Source organism: Stylophora pistillata, chromosome 8, assembly GCF_964205215.1.
Source record: "Stylophora pistillata chromosome 8, jaStyPist1.2, whole genome shotgun sequence".
In the NCBI taxonomy this organism is placed as follows: domain Eukaryota; kingdom Metazoa; phylum Cnidaria; class Anthozoa; order Scleractinia; family Pocilloporidae; genus Stylophora; species Stylophora pistillata.
The window spans coordinates 15,487,227-15,510,476 of record NC_142526.1 but is presented as its reverse complement, the minus strand read 5'-3'; the positions used below and the strand labels follow the sequence as shown (position 1 = coordinate 15,510,476).

The window sequence follows — 23,250 nt, the reverse complement described above, 5'->3', positions numbered from 1 at the left end:
TGCGTGAACACTCGTATTTTTGGTACAATTTCGGCAATGGAGGTGCAAAAATTGACACAAAACAGTCAAATAAAGAAAAGAGATTTTGGCGAGTTTATTGTGCTACAAAAACCGGAAAGTTTTCTTTTGTAGGTTTTCTTTTTTGAGCGTAAAGAAAGCCTACGAGCACGCACCATTACCGTTGGCTTTCCTTCTCAGCGCTAGCGAAACACCTTTCCCATATCTTATCTTTGGTCAAGATTTTATTGGATTTTAGCCTCGTTCACTTTCTACCTTTTTATGGACCTCGAATTTGTGTTGTTGAATTTTTAGGACGTTGAAATGATTCGAAAACTTTGAGGGCTCTGCATGAAAATTGGATATATATGTTTCTATATATAGATATTAATAATGATAATAATTTCTTACTTACCTAGCGCAAAATACATGTGGATATGATCTAATGCGCTAGATCATATTAGACCGGTTCATTACTGGGAGATCGCTTTAAAAATTCGAATTATTTGAATAATATAAGAAAAACTTAAATAACACCTCCTTTTTGCATTTCAAAAACTGAGCAAAAGTCAAATCATTTGAAATGACAACACTCAAAGGTCAAAGGCTCTCTTGAAATCTAACTGACGTACAGAGGGATTGGAATGAGTGCTTTACTTACTCTAAGCAGCTCCTATGCTTCTCAAGAAATAGTCAATACGCATACATGTATACTTCCTCCGAAATAATTTGCACATTCGGAAATGGGGAGGCAAATTCTCGGGCGATAGTTTCTTGGAGTTTTTAATTTCATTCAAGGTCTCTAATGAGGATGTTCATCCCCTTTCGATGCATTGTGAAACATTTACTTAAAGTTAGCAAGCCTACGAGGTCTTTATCTTTCTTCGAAAATAGTGGTCAAATATTAAGGTGCATGGTTTCATTCTTGTTTTCTTTTTGCTGGTCTCCTTCATGTCTTTGTTTTATTTCATATGTCAAGGCACCCTACAACTCCCCACACTCTGTTCCCGATTCCTTTCATTGCTTCTTTTTGTTTTTTTAGTCGTTAAACAATCTAAGCCCGTCTTACATTGAGGACATTAGAGAGCTTAAGCACCAGACGTTCTTGAGGTCACGAACGCCTACCGGAAGTCATTAGAGGAACTATGTACATATTGCGCATGTCATGACGTTCGCGTGGTCACGTCGCAGACGCCAGAACGCCACTTTTCAGGTTGAAGGTAGAACGCCACAAACATATGCTGTTATTTTGTTTATAGGAGATAAATTATTGACTCAAAACCATAAAAAGCTCTTCTGCTTTCCATTAAGTGATTAAAAAACGTTTTCGTAGCGCGTAAAGTGGTTTTTGCTTAATCGATAGATTAAACGGGATTCGACAATGGCAGACAATCTTCTCGCCAAGTCTGGGTGAGTTAAGTCATTTGATTTCATGTCCATTTGAATCATCACATGCAGAACTAAGATTTTTTTAAACCAGGTTTAAGCTTATCACAAATTACTTTGAGCGATGATTTAGATTTAAGACACTTAAGTGACATTTAGATACAATAACAAAGTGCAAAATGAGATAGATGATTGTCTTTCTGCATCGGTTGTATTTTGTAACTGCACATTGCATGCCTGCTAGGTTTTGAGCAACCGACTACGAACATGAGAATAACAAATCTCGCTGTGGTTAACGAATTTAGAAAAAGAGAAATGGTCCTCTAGGCATCCAGATCATGCACTGAAAACTTTATGCTCGCTCGTTTGTTCGCATTGTTTACACAACCATGAAGTGGTAAATTTCAAGTCGCCTAATAAATATGAAAGACGAATTATTCATTCTGTTAACAGAGTGGGGTAAAGAAACTTATTCCCATGCTCATTAAGGTCAAATCTCTAGCACCTTTTAGCAAAGACATGTTAACACGGGTAGAAGTCCGTGTCTGAAAAACGTCGACTGCTTAACCTTCCTATTTCGCGCCAAGAACGAAGGCCTAGATCCAGTCTTACGCGGCTTCTTTGCCGTTCCTGTTGTCAAGAACGTCTGGTGCTTAAGCTCTCTATTGTATCTCTTAAACCTACCTCTAACTATGCTTTTCACTCCTCTACACTTGGGGATCGCGCATTTGTTCATGCTGCTCCTGCCGTTACTAATCAGATGTTGTAGTAGCCTGTTGTAGCAGCCTGACTACAACTCAAAACTTTTCTTTTCAGGAAAGCGTTTAGTACTGGAACTTCAGAACTAGTATAATATAAAGCACTTTTGAATATTTGCATAGTTAGCGTTTTATTATATTTTTGCTTCAAGCACTAGATTTTGTTTCCTCCACATCATTATTCTTTGATGTTCTTTTTTCTTCTTTAATATCAGCTACTTTATTCAACTAAAAGACAATAGTATACAATACAACATATTATCAATTATACTATTATCAGTGGTACAAACATACATGCAAGTAATACAATAATGAAGCAAATAAAGGGTCAAAGAGCAACTTCGAAAGAGAGAAGCAACTAAACTTAATAAGTGGGCAGTTCGGTTTTTGTTTATGAGATGCGGACCAAATCAATCTCTCTCCGAGTTTTCCATCTCAGACACAAGGTATTCGGAGTTATAGAACTTTTTTCAAATCTGCTACCTGCGGCAGTTTTCAAATCCACTACGTGAACACAATTAAAATATGTTAGACCTGTTCTTCTGGGGTTTAGATAATTCTTCTTTGTTTCCGTTTTCTGCCCATGTGAGGAGCCCTTAAGCCCGTTGAATTTATTACTAATGTAATTTGGTTTTAACAACTAAGTTTGAATTGTAAATTGGCCACCGTAAAGAGTTGAATAGCTGACGTTTCGAGCGTTAGTGCTTCGTCAGAGCGAATGGAGGAATTGAAGGTTGTGTGTGTTTATATACAGCAAGTGTAGCTACGCTATCGGTGGGAATCTGTTGGCGAGAAAAACAAGAATGAATTAGTAGAATGAAAAACGTTCGTTGATTCCTATGGGATTAAGAGTGCTGATTTGAGCTTTCCGATCTACCAAACTGTTAGGAAAGATGGCAGACTGCCATATGCTGGTTAGAATAACTAAGAATGACTAAAGTGTCAAGGGACTGGCTTTGATGCGTCCTTGTCATTCCTTTCTCCGTCGCGAAAGTAATATTTTCGGAAACCCTTTAATTGTAAAACGTAAGCCCAGATTCCTTTGAATAGGGTTTATAGTATTTTTTCTTGAAATGAATTATTTTGAAAGTCCTTATTATTTTGAAATCCTTTCGCATTTTTGAGCATATTCGAATGCAGTGTTTTAGGCGTCTTGACAGCATTGACTGGGTTTAAATATAAACGACTTCAATGTCTTTTTTGGCCAGTTGACTGTGATTTAAAGTTTCAGACATTTGTAATACCTCAGTAAATAATAATAATAAACAAACTACTTTATGGTTGGTTCGTTTGTGCGATTTTTATTCATTTGTTGTAAAGAATCACAAACTCACCCGATCGAAGACTCGCTTGTTCGTTTACGATTCTTCAACTCGTGAATAAAACCCGTACGCGCTCACCAACCATGAAGTAATCTATGTATATCCTGTAGCCTTGTGTAGCAAAGCGCCTTTGCAATACCTTTGCTAACAACGAAAAAGCTTTCGGAGCAAATACGTGGCTTTAGGTATTCCTGTCTTCTAATTCTTGACTCTTTGAAATCATGACTTGAAATGAAAATGTAGCATCCTTCATAATTCTTTACGAACCATCCTAACTACTACCCAAGAGCAAGAGCTACCCATTGCCCCTAAGATTCAAGCCTCGCAAGAACTTTGGTTTTGGGCAGTTATACTAGTTATCTTTTATTTTTTTCCGCTAATCCGATTTGATCTATAAAAATTCTACTGGCTGAGGATCTTTCAAAAACCACGTTCCCTTGAGACATTCTTATCCGCCCTTGGGGTTTAGTCTTTTGAGTACCATCCAGTTCCAAAAACGTAAACTCCTTAATGCCTGTTGTTCGACCGGTCACCTACCGCAACACTTCACGCCCATGAGTGGCAAATATATGGAATCGTTCCTAAGCCTCAGATCTTAAGAACCCACCAGATCTTAAGAACCTCAAGATCATTCTTGTATGTATGATCAATGTTTGGCTAATGCGAACCAAACATGAGGAATAGTTAGTTTTACCCCATTTCTATAGAAAAATGCGGCACATAAGATTCCAAGGTGATATAACTTACATAATGCCGATTGATCGCAAAAAAGGTGAAATAAGCATCGATAGCTAACTTTTCGCAGAAAACCAATTGATATTTAACACACAATTTATAAACATACTGAAATAATTTCTTGCATCATAATCAGAATGACATTTCACAATATTTGTGATCGCTCACAAAATCATAATGATGATAATGATAATCACGGATAATAAAATTAAAGCACGTTTACAAATGGTTGACACGTGAGATCTTTGCATTCTTAACATTTCATTTAAAAACATGTCTTTAGTAGACACTGTTTAAGCACGTTTACAAATAGCCCTGACACGTGAGATCTTTGCATTCTTAACATTTCATTTAAAAACGTGTCTTTAGTAGACACTGTTTAAGATACTCAGCGATATACGGAACTGTCTTTTTGATTAAAAATGTCAAAAAGTTTGCATTTGAGAATGAAAATAAACACACGATTGAGCTTTGAAGATTCATTTCATATTCTCGCTCGCTCACCCAGAAAATGTAACATTTTGAGTAAAGAATGGATATGGTTAAAGCCTGCTATTCAGAACACCTTTCTCGCCGGTCGTAGAAGAGTTTTTGTTTCGATGCCACCAGTCTTCCAATGGTAAACAAAAAGTAGATGAGACGGCTCATTACAACATAAAGTGGCCTAAGGCTTTCCTTTCCTTTTTGAAGAATTTGCATAGGTTTACATCTTTGATTCTGGGACAGAACAGTGTCAGAAGAGTATGCAGTATGTTATAAACAGTTTTATGTTGAAGCATCATCTGATTAAAAACTTTTATGATTGCAAAAGGTTATATTTACTTTATTAACTTTAGTTCCAGGTTTAATTATGTATTGTTTCCCTTCTTCTGAACAGTAGTTAAGTCCTTTGCCTAAATCGCTCGGTAAAAAGAGGGAAGGATTTTATTTCTATAATCACCATTACTTAAAATAAGCAAGATCTAGGTATTGATCTACGGCAGACTGAGAATGATTTTCCGCAACTCAAGCAATTTTAGCGCTCTTTCTATGGTAGAAAATTAGAAAAGTCACACATCTTAAGAGCACCCTCTCTTCTTTCTCTACCGATATTTCTCTCACTTTTATTTCTCCCAAATAAAGTTGAAATTTTTTGCCTCATATACAATGCTCGGTATGCAATGCAGGGGTGTTTTCATTAGTTTCGAGAAGCCAAGTGTTTTTGTGATGCTAATCGTTTCATACAGCGGAGTTTTCTTCGTATTCGGTCGTCTTTGTTTGGTCTCATTTCCAACGCTTTTATTGTCCAATTTGCTATTCCCTACAAAACCAGTTTTAACAACTCGGAGAAAGATTTGTTGACTGGCCTCACCTTATTTATACAATCTATAAGGCCAATCAGATCTCCTCCTCATAATCATGATCATGATTGAAATTAAAATTGATTGTCGTCGTGATTGAGATTGTGAATTTGATTTTTATGGTGATAGGTATTAGATGGTAATATTGCAAGGACGAATAATAACGTCATTCCTCCACTTTTTCCCTTCATGGGGTTGTTGGAGAAATGTCAAACTCAAAGGATTTCGCTGCAGCATTTAATTGCCCAGCTGAATCTCGAATGAATCCTGAAAGAAAATGCTCCATCTGGTGAATCCCAGTACTAACAGCTTTATCACGAGGCTCCGGTTTGATAGTTCCCACCATCAAGAAAGTCGTTAAAAGAGAGGGATCTTTGATCTTCAATTCAATTTCATTGGTCGTTAATTGGGTTCTCGTCGCTCAGGTGTAATAATATAGAATATTACTGGAAATTCATTGCACTTCGTGTCTTTCGCTTTGAAATATTTTTTCCCTTTTACACAAATAGCGTTATAAAGGAATTATCTTATGTTTACATTCCATGCTGAAATATTAACCATGCCATTACTATTGATTAAATCTCAAGTATGCCGATGAGAATTATGTCAAAACTGCAACGACACTTTATGTAATAATTCAAAGTAGATCAATCAAAAAAGGAAGAATTATCAAATATTACTTACGTATAAGTTCTCCTCTTAATGCGCACAAAACACTTTTCAGTGCTCACTTTATGAGTACTCCTTAAGAAAAAGAAAAGGAAAAAACTAAACGAATCTGGCTTTGTCCACTTCTTATGTCATGCAAATTAAAGGAGACTTTTCGTAACAAGTAAAACAAAAACAAAATGTGCATTAACTAACGTTTTGCTGATGTAAAAATTTCGCCAAACCTCTAGTTAATTAGCAAGAGCTCTCATACACCGAATGCAAATATGGCGTCCAATTTGAATTGCCATTGTTCTGGACTCACTAGCCTCGTCTTCACGTGGAAACACAAAAGAATTATTACATGCATGAGGGCGAGTGAGTCCAGAACAATGGCAACTCAAATTGGACGTCATATTTGCATTCGGTGTATGGCTTAAATGGAGTAATTCCCCACTTTAAATCACTTTCATGGCCCAAATAATTTCACTTAAGCTTACAATGAAATGATCTGAGCGTTGATATATGGAATCATTCATCCATAGAGATAATAGACCCTTATAATATATAATGACACATCTCCTTCTGCTGTGGCAGAAGCACTGTATCCAGTGTATACTTTGATCTTTTGACTTCGTAAGCTTATGGCACTGATGAATTCCCTTAACCCCCTCCTCGTAGTAGCAGAGATGACAGGCTTTTGTAGACCCACAAATAAAGTAAAATCGTGGTTAGGTGAAGGAAAAACCAGACAGACACACAGATAAACAGATGGTAATCAACAAAATGTGGTGTCCAGTGCAAGGTTCAGGCGATTTATCAGACCTATACTATCTATCAGACTTATGTTATCTTAATGCAGTAAATGGTTTGAACCCGGGGGTAACATGTGAAGGTGTAGTGTGATCGTCCGGGTGAGTGTAGTCCTGAGAAGGACTGTTGTCGATGGTAGTGACTGACGTTTCGACAACCTGTGCGGAAGTCATCATCAGAGTCAAGTGATTGATTGTTGTCAGTAGAATGTTCTTATTCCAGTTCGTGTGAAATGATCGGTTGGTTTTGCCGTGATGTTATTGGCTGTAAGACTCAAGTGACGTAAGTCACTCGTGATTGGTCTGTTTCGATCTGTCGGTACAGTTAGGTCGTTCTTTTTCGGTCGTTTGTGATGTTTATTTCGTGAATGAGTCGTTTATATGGAGCGGGTAGTTGTTGACATCTGTTTAGGGGGGTCTGTTCTAAGTTAGTAAACCAGCTTTCCAGAGTCAGTCGTTGAGTCAGTGCTGTAGGTTAGGCATTGCGCAGAGTCCCAGTCAATGTTGTGGTTGGTAAGTCGATGGTGTTCAGCAATGTGATTGCTGACATCACCTTTCCTCGTCGCCCGTCTGTGTTCAGTCAGTCTTGTTGTGAGGTTTCTGCCAGTCTCACCGATGTAGGAGGCTTGGCAGTCGGAACAATTGATCATATAAATCGTTCCCTGTCTGTTCCTCGGTTCGTCTTTGTCTTTAACGTTGGTTAGTAACTGACGTAGTGTGCTGATGGGTTTGTGGGCGACGCGGATATTGAAGGGTAGTAAGATGCGCGAGATGTTTTCAGACATGCCTTTTATGTTCGGTATGGTTGCTGTAGTCGGAGGGATTGCGGTGTCGTTTGTTTCGGTAGTGGTAGTTAGCTGTGGCAGAAGCACTGCATCCAGTGTATACTTTGATCTTTTGACTTCGTAAGCTTATGGCACTGATGAATTCCCTTAACCCCTTCCTCGTTACTGCTTACGAAGTCAAAAGATCAAAGTATACACTGGATGCAGTGCTTCTGCCACAGCTAACTAACTACCACTACCGAAACAAAGCAGAGATGACAGGCTTCTGTAGACCCACAAATAAAGTAAAATCGTGGTTAGGTGAAGGAAAAACCAGACAGACACTCCTGATTAACAGATGTTAATCTATAAAATGTGGTGTCCTGTGCAAGGTTCAGGCGATTTATCAGACCTATACTATCTTATCAGTCCAAGTGGTCTTTTCCGAAAAGGCAAGCCTGGATTTTTCTGGCTCCAGTTAAATGATGGCTGGGTTTTCCAACCCGATGACACCCAAACGAAAAAACATCAACAACGACAAACAAACATAAAAACAAATAGAAAGAAGGTCTACTTATTTTCGCTCCCATATTTTTTGGAATGTATCTGGTTTTTGGAATCAAAGATGACCAAAGTAACTAAGCATGCTTTATTTCGATTCAGTTTCTTTGATTTATGATAGATTAGGAACCTAGCTCAGGTTAACCTTGTAAGTACTGGGTGATATGATTTGCCTGACTGAAGCTCGTACAGGATGAACCGCTCGGTGCAACTGCAAGAATAACTTGCCCTTTGTACGACGTACGTACAGTAGCATCCTTCACTTGCATTCTTCGAATTCATAATCTGCACTGGCCATGGGTTCTGCAGTGTTTTCGGCTTTTAGTATGTCTACTGTCATTTGTTTAAAGTTAAAGATGGATCAAGAGAAGCCTCCGAATATTGTTTTCGTCTTGGTCAAGTCATTTGTGTCCTGATGTGTTGCAAATCAAAATCGTTATGCTTAGACCAGTGAAAGGAAATATTGTAAACTGAACAGCTTTGGAAAAAAACTTAAAGTTGAAAGCCTATGGGGCTCGAGCCTGGTAAGCCCCAAGAAGTATTCCCGTAATTCAGCATCAAGTAGCAACTTTGTTTCGGATACTTGGGCTCGAGTCGATTCTGTCAGCATAATTTTCAGAATAATTTGGGAAAACGAGCATAATTTTTAACTTTTTTCCAAGAAAAGCACTGCTGGCGTAATCTGCTTTTTTACTTCCACGATGTGAACAACTTTCGTAATTTTGTATTGAATACACTTCTCTTGGCTGAATTATGTTTCGAGAATGTTTGCTACTAATAAGGAATTGGGCCTACAGTGGATTCACTGCGGTCGTTGTAAAGTTTCTTGGTTTCCGGCCCTCTCGTACGACTCGCTAATGAGTTGACTGAGATCCAAGATAAAAGATGACGTCCTCTTCGTCGAACACTTCTAATTCTTCAGGCAATGTCGTAAAAAGAGCCCCAGTCTCTGGGGAGTGTGTATTGAATTCGACTAAAGGAAATTATAGCGAAAGAGATAAATCAGATCCAAAAACCAGTAGTCTTAACGATCTGTGTCTTCCAAAGAGTAAACTGTTTTGTGACGCTTGAAAGGAGCCTCTAAACTTTAATAAGAGCGTACTTCGAAGTCATGTTGCCTCCACTGAGAAAGCACGACTCAAGCAGGGCGAATATGAAAAACACCGCGAAGCGAGATCAAACTATCACGGAGGCGCTTAGACAAGACTACACAGGGCAAGGACTGCATGTTGCAAGTCGAGGAGAGAGCATACCGTTAACAGGTGGTAAAGGAGTTTCTCAAAGCTGGAATCTCTTAACAAAAGATAGAAAAACTCCGACCGCTCCTTGAAAAGTAAGGCTATTGTCTTAGTCATCATTCTAACATGAAGGAGTACATTCCAATGATACACAAGCAAGAGATAGGGAGGATCAAAGTAGAAATTCGCCGAGAACCAATGATATGATGGCAGTGGCGGGGAATTTACAAGGGATCTTTCCATTACCTTTGATGGAGGCACGAGACAGGGAGAGGCGATCGTGATCGTGGTCCGTTTTGTCAACGATTATTGGTGTATTGTGCAAGGACTGATGAGAGTTGATGTTTGTGCCAAATCAGTAAAGGGCGACGAGCTTGCCCAAGTTCTCAACGAATGGTTATCTGTTAACTATGGTGTGAGAGCATACTCATTGATAGCGGCCATGAGAGACGACGCTAGAGTAAACCAATCAGCCTTAAATTGCATCCAGTTCATATTCCCTAAGACATTCAATGTGGCTTGCTTTTCTCATACTCTGGATAGTGCCGGCAATCACTTTGTTATCCTGAACTTAAGTGAATTTGGTAATCTGAGGATCCGCCTATTTGGGCAGAGCCACAAGGCGAGGCTTATTTGGTAGGAACAGACTGGACTTGAGTCAAAGAGTTACTCCGAGAGTCGTTCGTTGGTGGTGGAAGTTTGGTGACTTACAAGAATTCTTTGCTATTGCTGAAAGACAAAATATTGCTCCCCAAATTTTACGTCGAATGGTCGACTTCTTGTCTGATCCAGATAAAGTTGTGCGCCTTAAGCTTTTGCTAGCAGCCATCGTTGATGTGGGTGAACCGTTCGTCAAAGCCAAAGGGGGAGATGGCCCACTAGTCTTCTCGTGCTTCGAGAGATTAAAAACGAATGCGAATGCATGTCAGGTGCCACATTTCCAAAATTTCCACGCAGTAGCTGTCGCTACAGCGACTGGAGATCCCACAAAAAAATGTTGCAGCGCTGGAACCGGAAGCCAAAAGGAATATCGAGCCTGGAAGTCAGTGGTTTTTGCAAAAATTCAATGTAGATTTGTACAACACGTTGAGCGCATTCAAGGCTGCTAGAATAATATGCCCGGAAGCTGTGCAACGGTTGCGACCGACGCCAGCAACTGTACAAGGCCTACGATTATTTCCGTTTTTGGACAGTAACAATGCAATAAATGGCTTAATCAAGGAACGTCCTAACTATGCTGCTGTGGCCCATAACGTCACAATGACCTGCGAAGAAGACAAAGGGAAGTGCTGGCAACAACCCTCAGATCGATTGCCATAGTGGTCGTCCGCAGTCATGAAGGTTCTCCTAGTACAATCCTCGTCTGCTGCTGCAGAAAAAGTATTCTCACTAATTAACTCCACTTTCAACGACTCACAAGACCATGCTCTTGTAGATTATATTCAGGCTTGTGTTACGCTTCACTACAATAGACGCTGATAAGGGTATTACTCTGCATCCTTACTTTGACTTAAGAGGCTCCATTGATTGAGAAATGATGAGCAGTATGTTTATAAATTCTGAGGAACAAATGGTGGGGAAATGCGTAACGACACATTGTTTGATAATTGGTTTATTAAAATGATGGGTAGCCTGAGTTCAGCCACCGTTTATTCTACACTCCGTCTGAGAAACAGCGCACGATTTCTTGTGTGAGAGTGTACGCCGATTTGAGTACGCGCTGTGATTGGCCCATTCTTACGTGCCATCTGATTGGTCATATATCTCGGATCCAGGTCTACTCAAGTGTCATGATGTTTGTTTTGAGTCGTTCCACGTGTTTCTCACCTCTCACCTAGCTAGAACTCGAGTAAATAGTTTTTTATCGATGATTGTTCTCTTATATATGGAAATAATCTGTGTTTTGTGTTCTCGGAAGGACTTAGGACTTAGGACGGAAAAGCTAAAGTCGATGTAAAATGTGAGTTGGAAAGCCTCTCGATTGCTTACCGACAGAGGAAGTTTATTTGCAAGTCTTGTCGTCAACTATTGAAAAAACGAAGATTAGTCATAGATCAACAGGCAAACAACAAGAAAACAACAAGCAAACAACATAGAATCAGAAATACGCGCTCTATGTGGCAAACCAGACAATGAAGCTCTTCAAGGTACACGTTGGAGGACTGCATGTAGCGATTCCAACGAGTTAACGCCGAAGAGGAGCCGCATTGAGGTTGACATTGTGCTAGCGAACTTCAACGCCGAACCAAGTTCGTCGGTCAATTACAACGCCTGATTTTAACAACTACTCATCGATTTAGAGTGCAAAAGGTTCTCAAAATACGCCCAATCCAACACAGCTCTCCGTAAACACTAATTCATGTAACAATTCACGTAACATTCCAGAGCAAATCCAAATTAGATTTTTGCAAAATCTTGACATTCCTTCGTGCACTAGCCTGAGTTCAGCCGCCGTCTATTCTAAACTCCCTTATCAAAGACTTCCCGCCGTATCCTGTAGGCAGGTTAACGAACACATTTTTTAAACCAAAAAAGCCCCTTATTGCCCCCTTTTACTCCGGCAAAAGACTCTCGATTTCAAAGTACCGTTTGACTTCAGAAAACGCTTTTTCCCATAGCTCTTGCTTGAATTCAACACCTGACGCGTTGGACATTATGTTGAATTTGACATGAAACAATAAACTACAACCTTTGGCCAATCAGGAGTAGAGTTAGAACTACCAATCACCAACGGTCACAAAATCCTATGCAGGGGGTCTTCACACAGGCTTTTGTGCACTGATGCGCAGACGGTTATTACAGGTAATATAACCGGATGTACGCATGCTAGGTGATGGGTTGCAGTCACCAGATAAGTGATCAGTTACTGTATGTTTTGTGTTAATCCCGGTATTCTGCCTTTGTTTTGCTTAAAAATCAAGTAGTATAATTTTGATGCGAGGAGCATAATTTAGAGAAACGAGCATAACTCGAGAATAAATTTCAGAAACTTTGAGCAGTGCTAGAAGAATAGTATGCCAGTTTTACCAGCACAATCAAATCAAGCCTACTCGTGCTCGCGAGATTATATTTCAAGGCTTTAAGACGACCATCCACTCAATCAATTTTTGCAGTCTCGGCTGGTGGCTTTTAGAACAGAAATCCTTTCAAAGTTTTGCAGAACTGTTCAAAATTCTGTGGACACGCATTGATATGCACGCCGGCTAGCTATTAAGTTACAATTCAGATTGAAAGGGAGCTAGACTTACCTTTTTAAAGGGGAAATGTAGCCTGAAATTGGTACATTTTTAGCGTTCATTACTAGTGAGCTTTAGAGGAGTAAGATAAAGTCTTAGTGGTTAATTTCGTTCACATCTTGTTTTTTACGAGAAAATTCGATTTGAATTCGCCGTTTTGGGCTCTTGCGGCTAAAATACCGTAGGCTTAAAAACGATTAGCAGTGATCTAATATGACGTCAGTGGTGGGAAAATAACTTGAGATGGCCTCGTGTCATATTTCGTTTTCGAATTTTATTCCCATTATAAGCCATGCACCTTCGATAACTCCATAACCATATCGAAGTTCTGAAGGAAGAGTATGGTAGTATAATTTTTCTTCCCCGACACGTCCTTTCTTTTAAAACTGACGCCCCTATGTGACAGCATATGAGGGTTTCGGGGGCAGGTATGCTGTGTTACCTCTTCCTTGCTTCCCCTCTCGTTGCATGCTTTAAATTTTACCGCGATCGTCTCCACCAGTTCATTCGAGATCGAACTCCATACGGGATTTTTGCTAAGGCTGGTAGTTGGGTTTTGTTTCACCCTACTTATAAAGGCTTCGCAAAATGTGTGCTCCAGCATCAAGGTATCACTAAAACACACACAGAGGATATATATTTCGAGTAAAAAGTAAAGCGTGCAACATTTATAGCAAAAAATTTATTTTAAGCTTTTTTGTGACCCTCTTAACTTATTGCCTAGCGCAATAAGTAAGTATGATATCTATAAGATGACAGTATGTTGTTTATACTTTTATACTTATACTTTATACTTATAAGAATCGTTGGTAGCTCGGACAAGGTAAGTGTGATTTTACCTTTAGACGTTTTTGCAAGTGTTAAAGATATCAACTGATACCACTCACGAATTAGGGCGACACGTTCGCATTAAGGATAGTTCTTACTTGTATAGTGCTTTCGTAACACGCTTTCAGATCATAGGATCAATACAATAGGCCTTCGTAACTTACCAAAGTAAGTTGGACTTTTCGTAGAACATGTGATGAATGCCTTGCAAGCTAATTATTACTTGTTTTATAATACAGGCAGGTATATTAAGCGTATTTTAAACGACTTGCTAAGTGCGCCAATGAAGTGATGGAAAGCGAGCAAAACGTTTCATGTTAAGTGATCATCATGAATTAAGACTGTTAACAGAAAATTCTGTCCTCAATCCGAGCAAGAAAGTTCATAATTTTAGAACTGGAGCGCCGGATATGACTTCGTACTAGTGGAACGAATTACTATTTTCGGAACGATCCCACCGAAACTTGGAACGAAATGACCATGGAACGAAGTCACCAAAAATCATTTAAAATTTTTCATTTCTAGTGTGGTAGAAAACTCGGTTACCTGACGTAGTGAATTCGACTTATGTGCAACAAACGTGTAGCGAACTTAGAAGTAGCTACTACGGAATGTGGAGAAACTGGCGTAAACCGGTTAGACCTCGCAATCACTTGGACTCTCTTTCCATAGACAGTGTTATATACAATGTATATATGAAGTTCATATATTTTGAACTGCGGTATTAGATACGTATGATGCACGATCCTCGCAGTAGAGAGCGCTATTTATGCAATAGCGAAAATCAGACCTGAAAAAAATCAGGCTTGTACAGGATTTGAACCACTGACCTCTGCAATACTAGTGTAGCGCTCTACCAATTGAGCTAAGAAGCCAACTGGGAGCAGGCCGTTAAGTTGATTCGTAATAAACCCGTTAATAAACCGTTAGACCGTTAAACCGTAATAAAACCCGTAAAGTTGATTCGTAATAAACCCGTTAAGTTGATTCGTAATAAACCCGTGACGAATCAACTTAACGGCCTGCTCCCAGTTGGCTTGTTAGCTCAACTGGTAGAGCGCTGAACTAGCATCGCAGAGGTCAGTGGTTCGAGTCCCGTACAGGCCTGTTTTTTTTTCAGGTCTGATTTTCGCTATTGCATAAATAGCGCTCTCTACTGCGAGAATCGGGCATCATACGTATCTAATACCGCAGTTCAAAATATATGAACTTCATACATACATTGTATCTGATTTATCATCACGGGTTTATTACGAATCGACTTAACGGCCTGCTCCCAGTTGGCTTGTTAGCTCAATTGGTGAAGCGCTGCACTAGTATCGCAGAGGTCAGTGGTTCGAATCCCATACAGGCCTGATTTTTTCCAGGTCTGATTTTCGCTATTGCATAAATAGTGCTCACTACTGCGAGGATCGTGCAGCATACGTAGACAGTGTTATGTTGTCCATTTCCTCAGCAAAGTTTCTTGAATTTTCCCTTTAGCTCATATGGCATGGAACACACGCACTACAAAGAACTAGCTACTTAAGTAACCAGACGCTATTTATAATGCATGTAAAACAATAACAGCCATCGTTCGGCTTCAATAACGGACAACTCAAACCGCCCTTCGTGTGATCACTAGAGTCCTCCAAGGACAAGATAAATCGAGCGAACAGGTGAGGACGCCTACTGCAAAGGAAAACAAAGAAAAAAATTAGAGATATTACGAGACAAGGACGAAACTCTTTTTAAATGTATATGAAACAATGCCGTTTAAGGTTATGCTAAACGGCATCTTGGCGTCAAAAAAGGCCACTTCCTTTAATTCACCCCTCACTCACAGCATCTAGACATGCTTTTCTTTCCTTAATTGTTACTCTTGTTGTTGCTGTTCTTTATTTTGCGATCGAACTTTTGAGTGTGGATAATGTACCAGATCCGGAGAATTAGACAAAGCCTGTGATCTGTGGCTTGAGCTCTCTCGAGAAACAAAACCTCGACTAAAATAATTCCTCTCATGGCACTTAAAACTTCATGGATATGAAAAACATCACCATTGATTTTATCTGTCTTTCCTTTCCTTTGTTTGAAGGTGGAAATTGTGAGTTTGCATGTCTCTAAAAAGTAAAGGCGCCCCGAAACATTTGGTATCTGTTATTGTTTCGCTGTCACTTAAGTGTGAAAATTGCAAATTGCAAATATTGCACTCTTGTGTATCAAGACGCGTTTGACTTTGAATAATGCGTTCGCTGATAACAACCTTGCTTTTAAATCTGCTCCAGTCTTTTCCCTTCCTCGCCATTCTCTTTCATTATTAAAACGGATATCTTTTTCAAAGCAAATGTTTTGGAATTCTCGGAATATTTCGTAAAAATGCCCAAAAATGCAGTTAACACCGCCCTGCCCCGTCGGATTGCTGGCTTGGTGATTCCCTGTATTTTGCGTCGAAGATACAAATTTAGGTAATGTAGCTGATACAGGGAACTTGTTGTCCCAGGAAAAATGCCATGATATGTGGCTTGAGCTCTCTCGAGAAGCCTGACATTGGATAAAATATTTCCTCTTATGACAGTTGACAGCCTGAGCATTCACTCCTCCTTGTCCACCTTACAAATATCAAAGGTTCCTTGGAGCTACCTCAAGGTACATCTTTATTATTTGATTGAGTACTGTGTTTCGTCTACTTTCCAACTAGTAAGGGTCTGACTTGAAATGCGGTTTTGTTAGGGTAGTTTTCCCTGCTCTTTTCTATTATCTAATATGTAAAATCCCAACCTTTTCATACAAGCTCTTTGCTAAAAAAAATAGCACCCCTTTTAGCCTGCCGGTAGAGTTTCCTAGTGGGAGTTGCCGCCAACCCCACCATTGGAGTCAGGCATACAATAATATATATTAATACAATAATATTACAATAATATTGCAATTAATTGTAGCCTGGTTGTGAGGGTGTGGGAAATGAGAGAAAAGACAGGTGTCACCGAGAGCGGTTGGAAACTTTATCATTGAGCATTCATTATTGTAATTGAGCTGTTAGCCTTTGTTGTTGCCTTGCTAAGAGAAGGGAAAGTCGCATGAGTTAAAGTAGCTCCTCAAATAGTCACGTGGGCAAACTGAACATTTAAATGCAATGATTAAATTGTGACAGGTCTTTACAGTTTAGTGATTTTGGTAGTATCTGCAAATTATCATTTTCACGTATGATTTAATTAGATTGTAATGCATGCTTGTGGAGTTAATGACATAATGCTGAAAGATTATTGATTAATTACAAGGGGGTGGAAGGGCATCTTCCATGTTTTGTCAATAGGGTCTCACCCTTTCCACCCTTTCCAAGCTGTTCCCGCGCTGCTCGTCTTTCTTCTCACTGTCTGTTTGCATCATCCTTGCAAGAGCCTTTCATAAACTAGGCCTTTTTTCGTCCATATGTTCATAATTTTTAACAAAGGTGTATTTCAGATGTACGATTGTAATGTTCATTCGTGCGACTTATTTTTTTTTACAGCTATATATATCTAACTACATTATAATTTTTGTTATGAAAAAGAATTTCAAACAGGCACATGTAGGTTTTTGATTGTTGCTGTCATGTATTTTTTATCATGAAATTCTGCATGTACACAATACAGTTCATAACAAGGTGATATCACATATCATCAGATAACCATTTCAGGATGTTGGTGAGTTAAGTATCCAAGTTGTTTATCAATGTCCAGATATATGTACGTTGACTCAGTGTCAGAGTGTTAATTTAATTCCTGGGAAATTGAATATGTGCCTTTATCTGTACACAAATGTATCACACATGTTCTGCTTACTGACCAATGCTGAGAGGATAAAAAAACTGCATGCTTCACTTATAGGTGTGATATAGTTTATGGTGCAAAATGCACAGTTACATATTGTGTTATTAAATAAATACAAAGTTCAGTGGTGGCAGATTTGGCAGATAATAGATGAGTATATCAAATGAATTTCATTCTGAACTTAGACTTGGTAGCCACATGATACAATGTAGTGAATAAATAAATAAATTAATTTTAAAGCAGGAAATAATTTGTTTATTACGGCCTACAAACCCCCAATTATAGATTCTGATAAATTTATAACAAGTTTTCAAGAAGATATAGTAACAAAGCTTTAAAATTAAAACGAACAAGGACATTATAATCACTTGCGATTTTAATGCAGATGTTGGTGCTTTGAAACCAAATAAATACACAAGGAAACTTAAGCAAATTACTCGTCTTCATGGTCTAATTCAACTGATAAAAAAGCCAACGAGAGTGGCAGAGAATACAAGCACTATATTAGGTCTTACTTTCGTCAATAATTGTCATCGCATTGTCACGCATGGTGTGTAAGAATCTGGTAGAAGTGATTATTCTATTGTCTCTGCAACAAAGAAGGATGGTGTTCAAAAAGCCCCCGCTGAAATTCGTGAAATTTTACAAGAATTATAACAAAGATGAATTTCAACGCGATGTTGCTCGGGTTCCTTGGAGTCTTATTGAGTAATTTTATGATATTAACGACGCCATAGAAGCCTGGAATATACTGTTTCTTGATGTAGCAAATCCGCATGCGCCAATGCGTCAGGTAAAAACAAAATGTACAACAAAGCCCTGGATCACAATTGAACTTAAGGATATGATGGCTAAAAGAGACTATACTTTCAAACGAGCCAAACGATCTGGAAAACAAGAGTAATGGTACAATTATCGCAAACTAAAATCCATAAAGTCAGGTCTGCTGAAGCTGAACATTATAGGGGTCTTATTAATTCTGCATCTGATCCTAGGAATTTACGGCAATTGTTCTCTAAAGTCATAGGCGATAAAGAAAATAATGGGTCTTCATTGCGGTATACCAATATAATAAACATTTGATTACAGAGGATAAAAAGATTGCATCAAAAGGGGACCTGTTAATATTGTTATTGACCTTAATACTAATATTGTTATTGTTATTGACCTTCTTTAGTTATACTTGTGTTACATTATATTAAGTTATATTAAGTTCTGTTACCTGTACGTAGATGTGCCTGCGCATGAAAGAATAGGAATAAATTAGGAATCTTGGAATGTTCGTGTTCATTACTTGGTTTGTTTTATAATATCGTCCTTGAATTTCTTAAGATACAACAAATATGGACAACAACTAAGTTTTTGTTGAGCAACTTAATTAAAATTTGCCATACAAAGTAAATTAACCTTGAAATTATTACTGACAGTATGACAGTTACATGCTCTATGTAATCTTTTGTCACGATTTAGTGTTTATGTGACCATTCAATTATCAGTAATAATTATTGTTCGTAAGAATATTAAGATGCGACAGATGCATTATTTATAAGTTTTAAGATTTAATTACTGTATTGTCCAATTCCACTAATTTGTAATGTTGACAAGGTATAAAACACATAAACCTGACATCATTTTCATGATCCATTTAATAAAGACACCATGTCAATAAGGACACTTCCCACAAAACACAGCTGCTCAACTAGTCACTCGTTCATCAAAGTATAATCACTGATTACCCATTTATCACAGCAACTTCACTGGCTTCCTGTTTCGTATCGCGTTGTTTTAAAATTTTACTCATCGTCTACAAAGCTCATCATGGGCTGTGCTCTGGGTATGTCTCTGATCTATTGCAGGAAATATAATCATCTGGAGTATTGCGCTCAAGTTCCCTAGGACTCCTAGCAACACCAACATCAAGAACAAAAACATGGAGATAGAGCATTCTCAGTCTGTGCACCTAAATTTTGGAATGGCCTGCCTAACCACGTCGGAAATGTCAGAACACTTCCTTTATTTAAAAAAAATCTAAAAACATATCTATTTTCTACATTTATGAACAGTTATTGTGTTCACTTTTAAATGAATTTGAATTAATTTATTATACTTATTATAATTAGTGCTATCATGATGAGAGGTTTTTAATATGTACACTATATGAATACTGGTTATTATTATTCTCTAGAGGGTAAACTGCAACAGCACCTAACATCTCAAGGTTTCTTCTTCTCAAATGTTATCAAGTATTCATTGTCATCTGTTAATTCTATTTGGTCAGTGGCCCAGTCCCATCTGCCGAAGAACATTTACAACTTTACCATCCGCTACATCAACAACTCTCTTCCTACACGTAAGAATTTGGTAAGATGGGGATTATCACAAAGTCCTGATTGTTCCTTTTGCCTTAATCCTGATTCACTCCTTCATGTTGTCGCTGGTTGTCAACAATGCCTAGATCGCTTTACCTGGAGACACGACTCAATCCTTAACTTCATTGCCAAGTCCCTTCAACCTGTAATTAATGTTAGCTCCTCAACCTATGCAGATGTTACTGGTTTTCTAAATCCCTCAATAATAACTGGTGAAAATTATCGCCCGGATCTTCTTTTCCTGACCCAGTCCAAGTGCCTCTATGTTCTAAAATTAACAGTTGGTCTCGAATCTAACTTGTACAACAATGCAGTGCGTAAAAAATAAAAATATCGAAACTTGATCAACGAAATAAGTAGAACTTTCAGATGTGTGAAATTTGTAAACTTCTCCATGAGCTCCCTTGGCGTTTTCTCAGATGAATTCTCTACGTTCTTAGGCATGATGAATGACATAGGCATTGCCAAAAAGTAGCAACTTTACATAATCAAGAAAATGATAAAATATAGCTATTAGAGCAACATATTACGTCTTTTGTTGTAGAAATAGGAATTGGGACAACCCACATTTGATGCAATTTTGATTTTTGTGTGTGTGTTGAATAAGCCAATCTCAAGCAGCATTTGTAAATTGCCTATACGTAGTGAGATTTACAATTGTACATTTAAAAACACAAATAAAGTTTCCATTATTATATAAGGGTGAAGTGTTCAAAGTAATTTTGTTTATAGTTTTTCTTAATTTGTGTTAGAATACATGCCCGGATATTCCGAGCACCCACACTTAGGTTAATTAACAGTTGCCCCAGACTAGAATACACCACAATGTACTACTGCTCACCTGCAAATTTCCTTTGTGGTAAATGCCTAAAATGATTATCGTTTCGTTCTAATTATGCCTATCTAAAAACCTGTATATAATATGATTCACTATGAGAAATAAATCAGTTATTACTCCTAGCATTGGTTGATGTGCCATTTTGTGTAACTACTATGGCGACATCGAACTCTTGGAACCTAACAGGTTATGGGCCCAGGAGAACACTCCTGTTTGACGGGGATGACAGTAAATACGAGCTATGGGAGGTAAAGTTTTTGGGATACATGCGCCTTCAGAAGCTGTACAATGTGGTCGTTCCCCCAGAAAGCGAAACGACAGCCCCCAGTGCTGAAAAGAAAGCGCATGCCTTCGCCGAACTTGTTCAGTGTTTGGACGACAGAAGCTTGTCCCTCGTCATAAGGGAAGCCAACAACGATGGGAGGAAAGCTTTGCGCGTGCTGCGAGAGCACTACCAAGGGAAAGGAAAGCCCAGAATCATTGCCCTCTACACAGAGCTGACTTCGCTTCGTATGAATGACGGAGAAACCACCACGGACTACATTATTAGGGCGGAGACCGCGGCAACTGCTCTGAAGGCAGCGGGGGAGGTGATCAGCGATAGCTTACTGGTAGCTATGGCACTAAAAGGTCTTCCTAGCAGCTACAGGGCTTTTGCTACTGTAGTTATGCAGAGAGAAAAGCAAATGACCTTTGCTGAGTTTAAGACAGCCCTTCGAAGCCATGAGGAAAACGAGCGATGTTGCCGTAGTGAAAGCGACGGTGTTATGCTGGCTAACGCGTCCAAGGCGCTCCCAGCGAAGTTCCAAGGAAACTGTTATAAATGTGGCAAAAAGGGGCACAAAACTGTAAACTGTTACTCCCATAAAGTGGTGGATAAATGGTGCCAACAATGCCGGACCAAGTCCCACAACACTAAAGAGTGCCGAGTACGGAAGACCGATGCAGCGAAAACAGCCGCGGAACCCCAAAGAAAGAGGGAAATATCAAAGAACATGGACTCCGTTGAACATTATTTTACTTTCACCGTTAAAGACCAAAGTGGTCTAGGTAAGAAACAGCAAAATAGTTTACTTTTCGATTCGGGAGCTACTAGTCATATAGTAACTGAGGAATCTAAGTTTGTAAAGTTTGACTTAGACTTTAAAGCAAAGGATCATGTTGTTGAGCTCGCCGATGGAAGTAAGGCTAACGTAGTTTTGGGGAGGGGAGAAGCTAAGGTTAAGTTATATGACATTAACGGTAATTTGCATGATGTTATCCTTAACAACGCTCTGTATATCCCGTCCTACACTCAGAATATTTTTTCTGTTTCCGCGGCGGTAGAAAGAGGGGCGAGCATAAATCTTAACAGGAAAGAAAAATATTTCAAAGCACCGGATGGCACAAAGTTCGAGATCGAACAAAAGGGGCGGTTGTACTATTTGAATAGCATTTCATCCTCCCACAACAATGCAAGCTCTTTGATGGAGTGGCATAAAATTATGGGCCATTGTAATTTTCAGGATTTACGAAAATTATCTAATGTTGTTGACGGCATGAGAATCAAGGATGACAAAATATGCGAGTGTGCGGTTTGCACGCAAGGTAAAATGTGTCAATTTCGGAACCGGAAACCCGATGAAAGAGCTAAAGCAGCATTAAATTTTGTCCACTGTGATCTGGCTGGTCCAATCAGTCCGGAGGCCAGAGATGGTTTCAAGTATACATTATGTTTCGTGGAAGACTATAATGGAATCATTATGGTTTATTTTCTTAAGCAGAAAAGTGACACAGTAGAGGCCACAAAGAAATTCCTGGCTGACACAGTCCCGTATGGCAAGATAAAGCGCATTAGGAGCGACAACGGAGGCGAATTTTCGAACAAAGCGTTCCGATCGTTATTGCGCGAAAACACCATAAAACACGAGACATCCTGCCCCTACTCACCGCATCAAAATGGATCGGCGGAGCGGGCATGGCGCAGTCTTTTTGAAATGGCCAGATGCCTTTTGTTAGAATCAAAATTGCCAAAACAATTTTGGACATACGCGCTAATGACTTCCGCCCATATCAGAAATCGATGTTTCAACGCGAGATTAGGCAAAACTCCCTACGAAGCGCTTGTAGGCAACAGACCGGATATTAGCCACATGCAAGTTTTTGGCTCCACTTGCTATGCTTATGTTCAAAATGCAAAGAAGCTAGAAGCGCGTAGCAAGCAAGGTATCTTTGTAGGCTATGACAAGGAAAGTCCATCTTACCTAGTGTATTTCCCGGAATCAAACAAAATTGAGCGGGTAAGATGTGTAAAATTTTTCCGAACTGACAACTCGCCACATTTTGATGAGGACGCTCTACGACCAGCTGTTGACCCGACAAAACTGACAGAGGGGGAACATGATGAAGTGACTAGTAACTCAACTGAGACAGAGGGTCAGAGCCCCGGTGAGAAATCTGATAACGGTGAAAATGACAAACGCTACCCCCCACGAACCCGTAACAAACCCCAACACTTAGAAGACTATGTTTTAGCCACTGACTCAGACGATGATATTAACGTCACAGTAGATTACTGTTATAGAGTTTCAAACATTCCGACAAGTTACGAAGAAGCCATAAACTCTATCGAGGGGATGAAATGGCAAAAGGCC

At 39.1% G+C, this 23,250-nt stretch overlaps 1 long non-coding RNA gene and 1 pseudogene across 1 annotated transcript; both read left to right on the top strand.

Moving 5' to 3' along the window:
- The first annotated feature begins 1,076 nt into the window (after positions 1 to 1,076).
- On the top strand, positions 1,077 to 1,817 carry LOC148725180 (uncharacterized). Its single transcript, XR_015991239.1, has 2 exons — positions 1,077 to 1,217; positions 1,361 to 1,817. It is a non-coding gene; the product is annotated as an uncharacterized LOC148725180 (long non-coding RNA).
- A 6,669-nt stretch (positions 1,818 to 8,486) lies between these two features.
- Positions 8,487 to 12,556, top strand: LOC148725179 (uncharacterized; annotated as a pseudogene).
- The last annotated feature ends 10,694 nt before the right edge of the window (positions 12,557 to 23,250 follow it).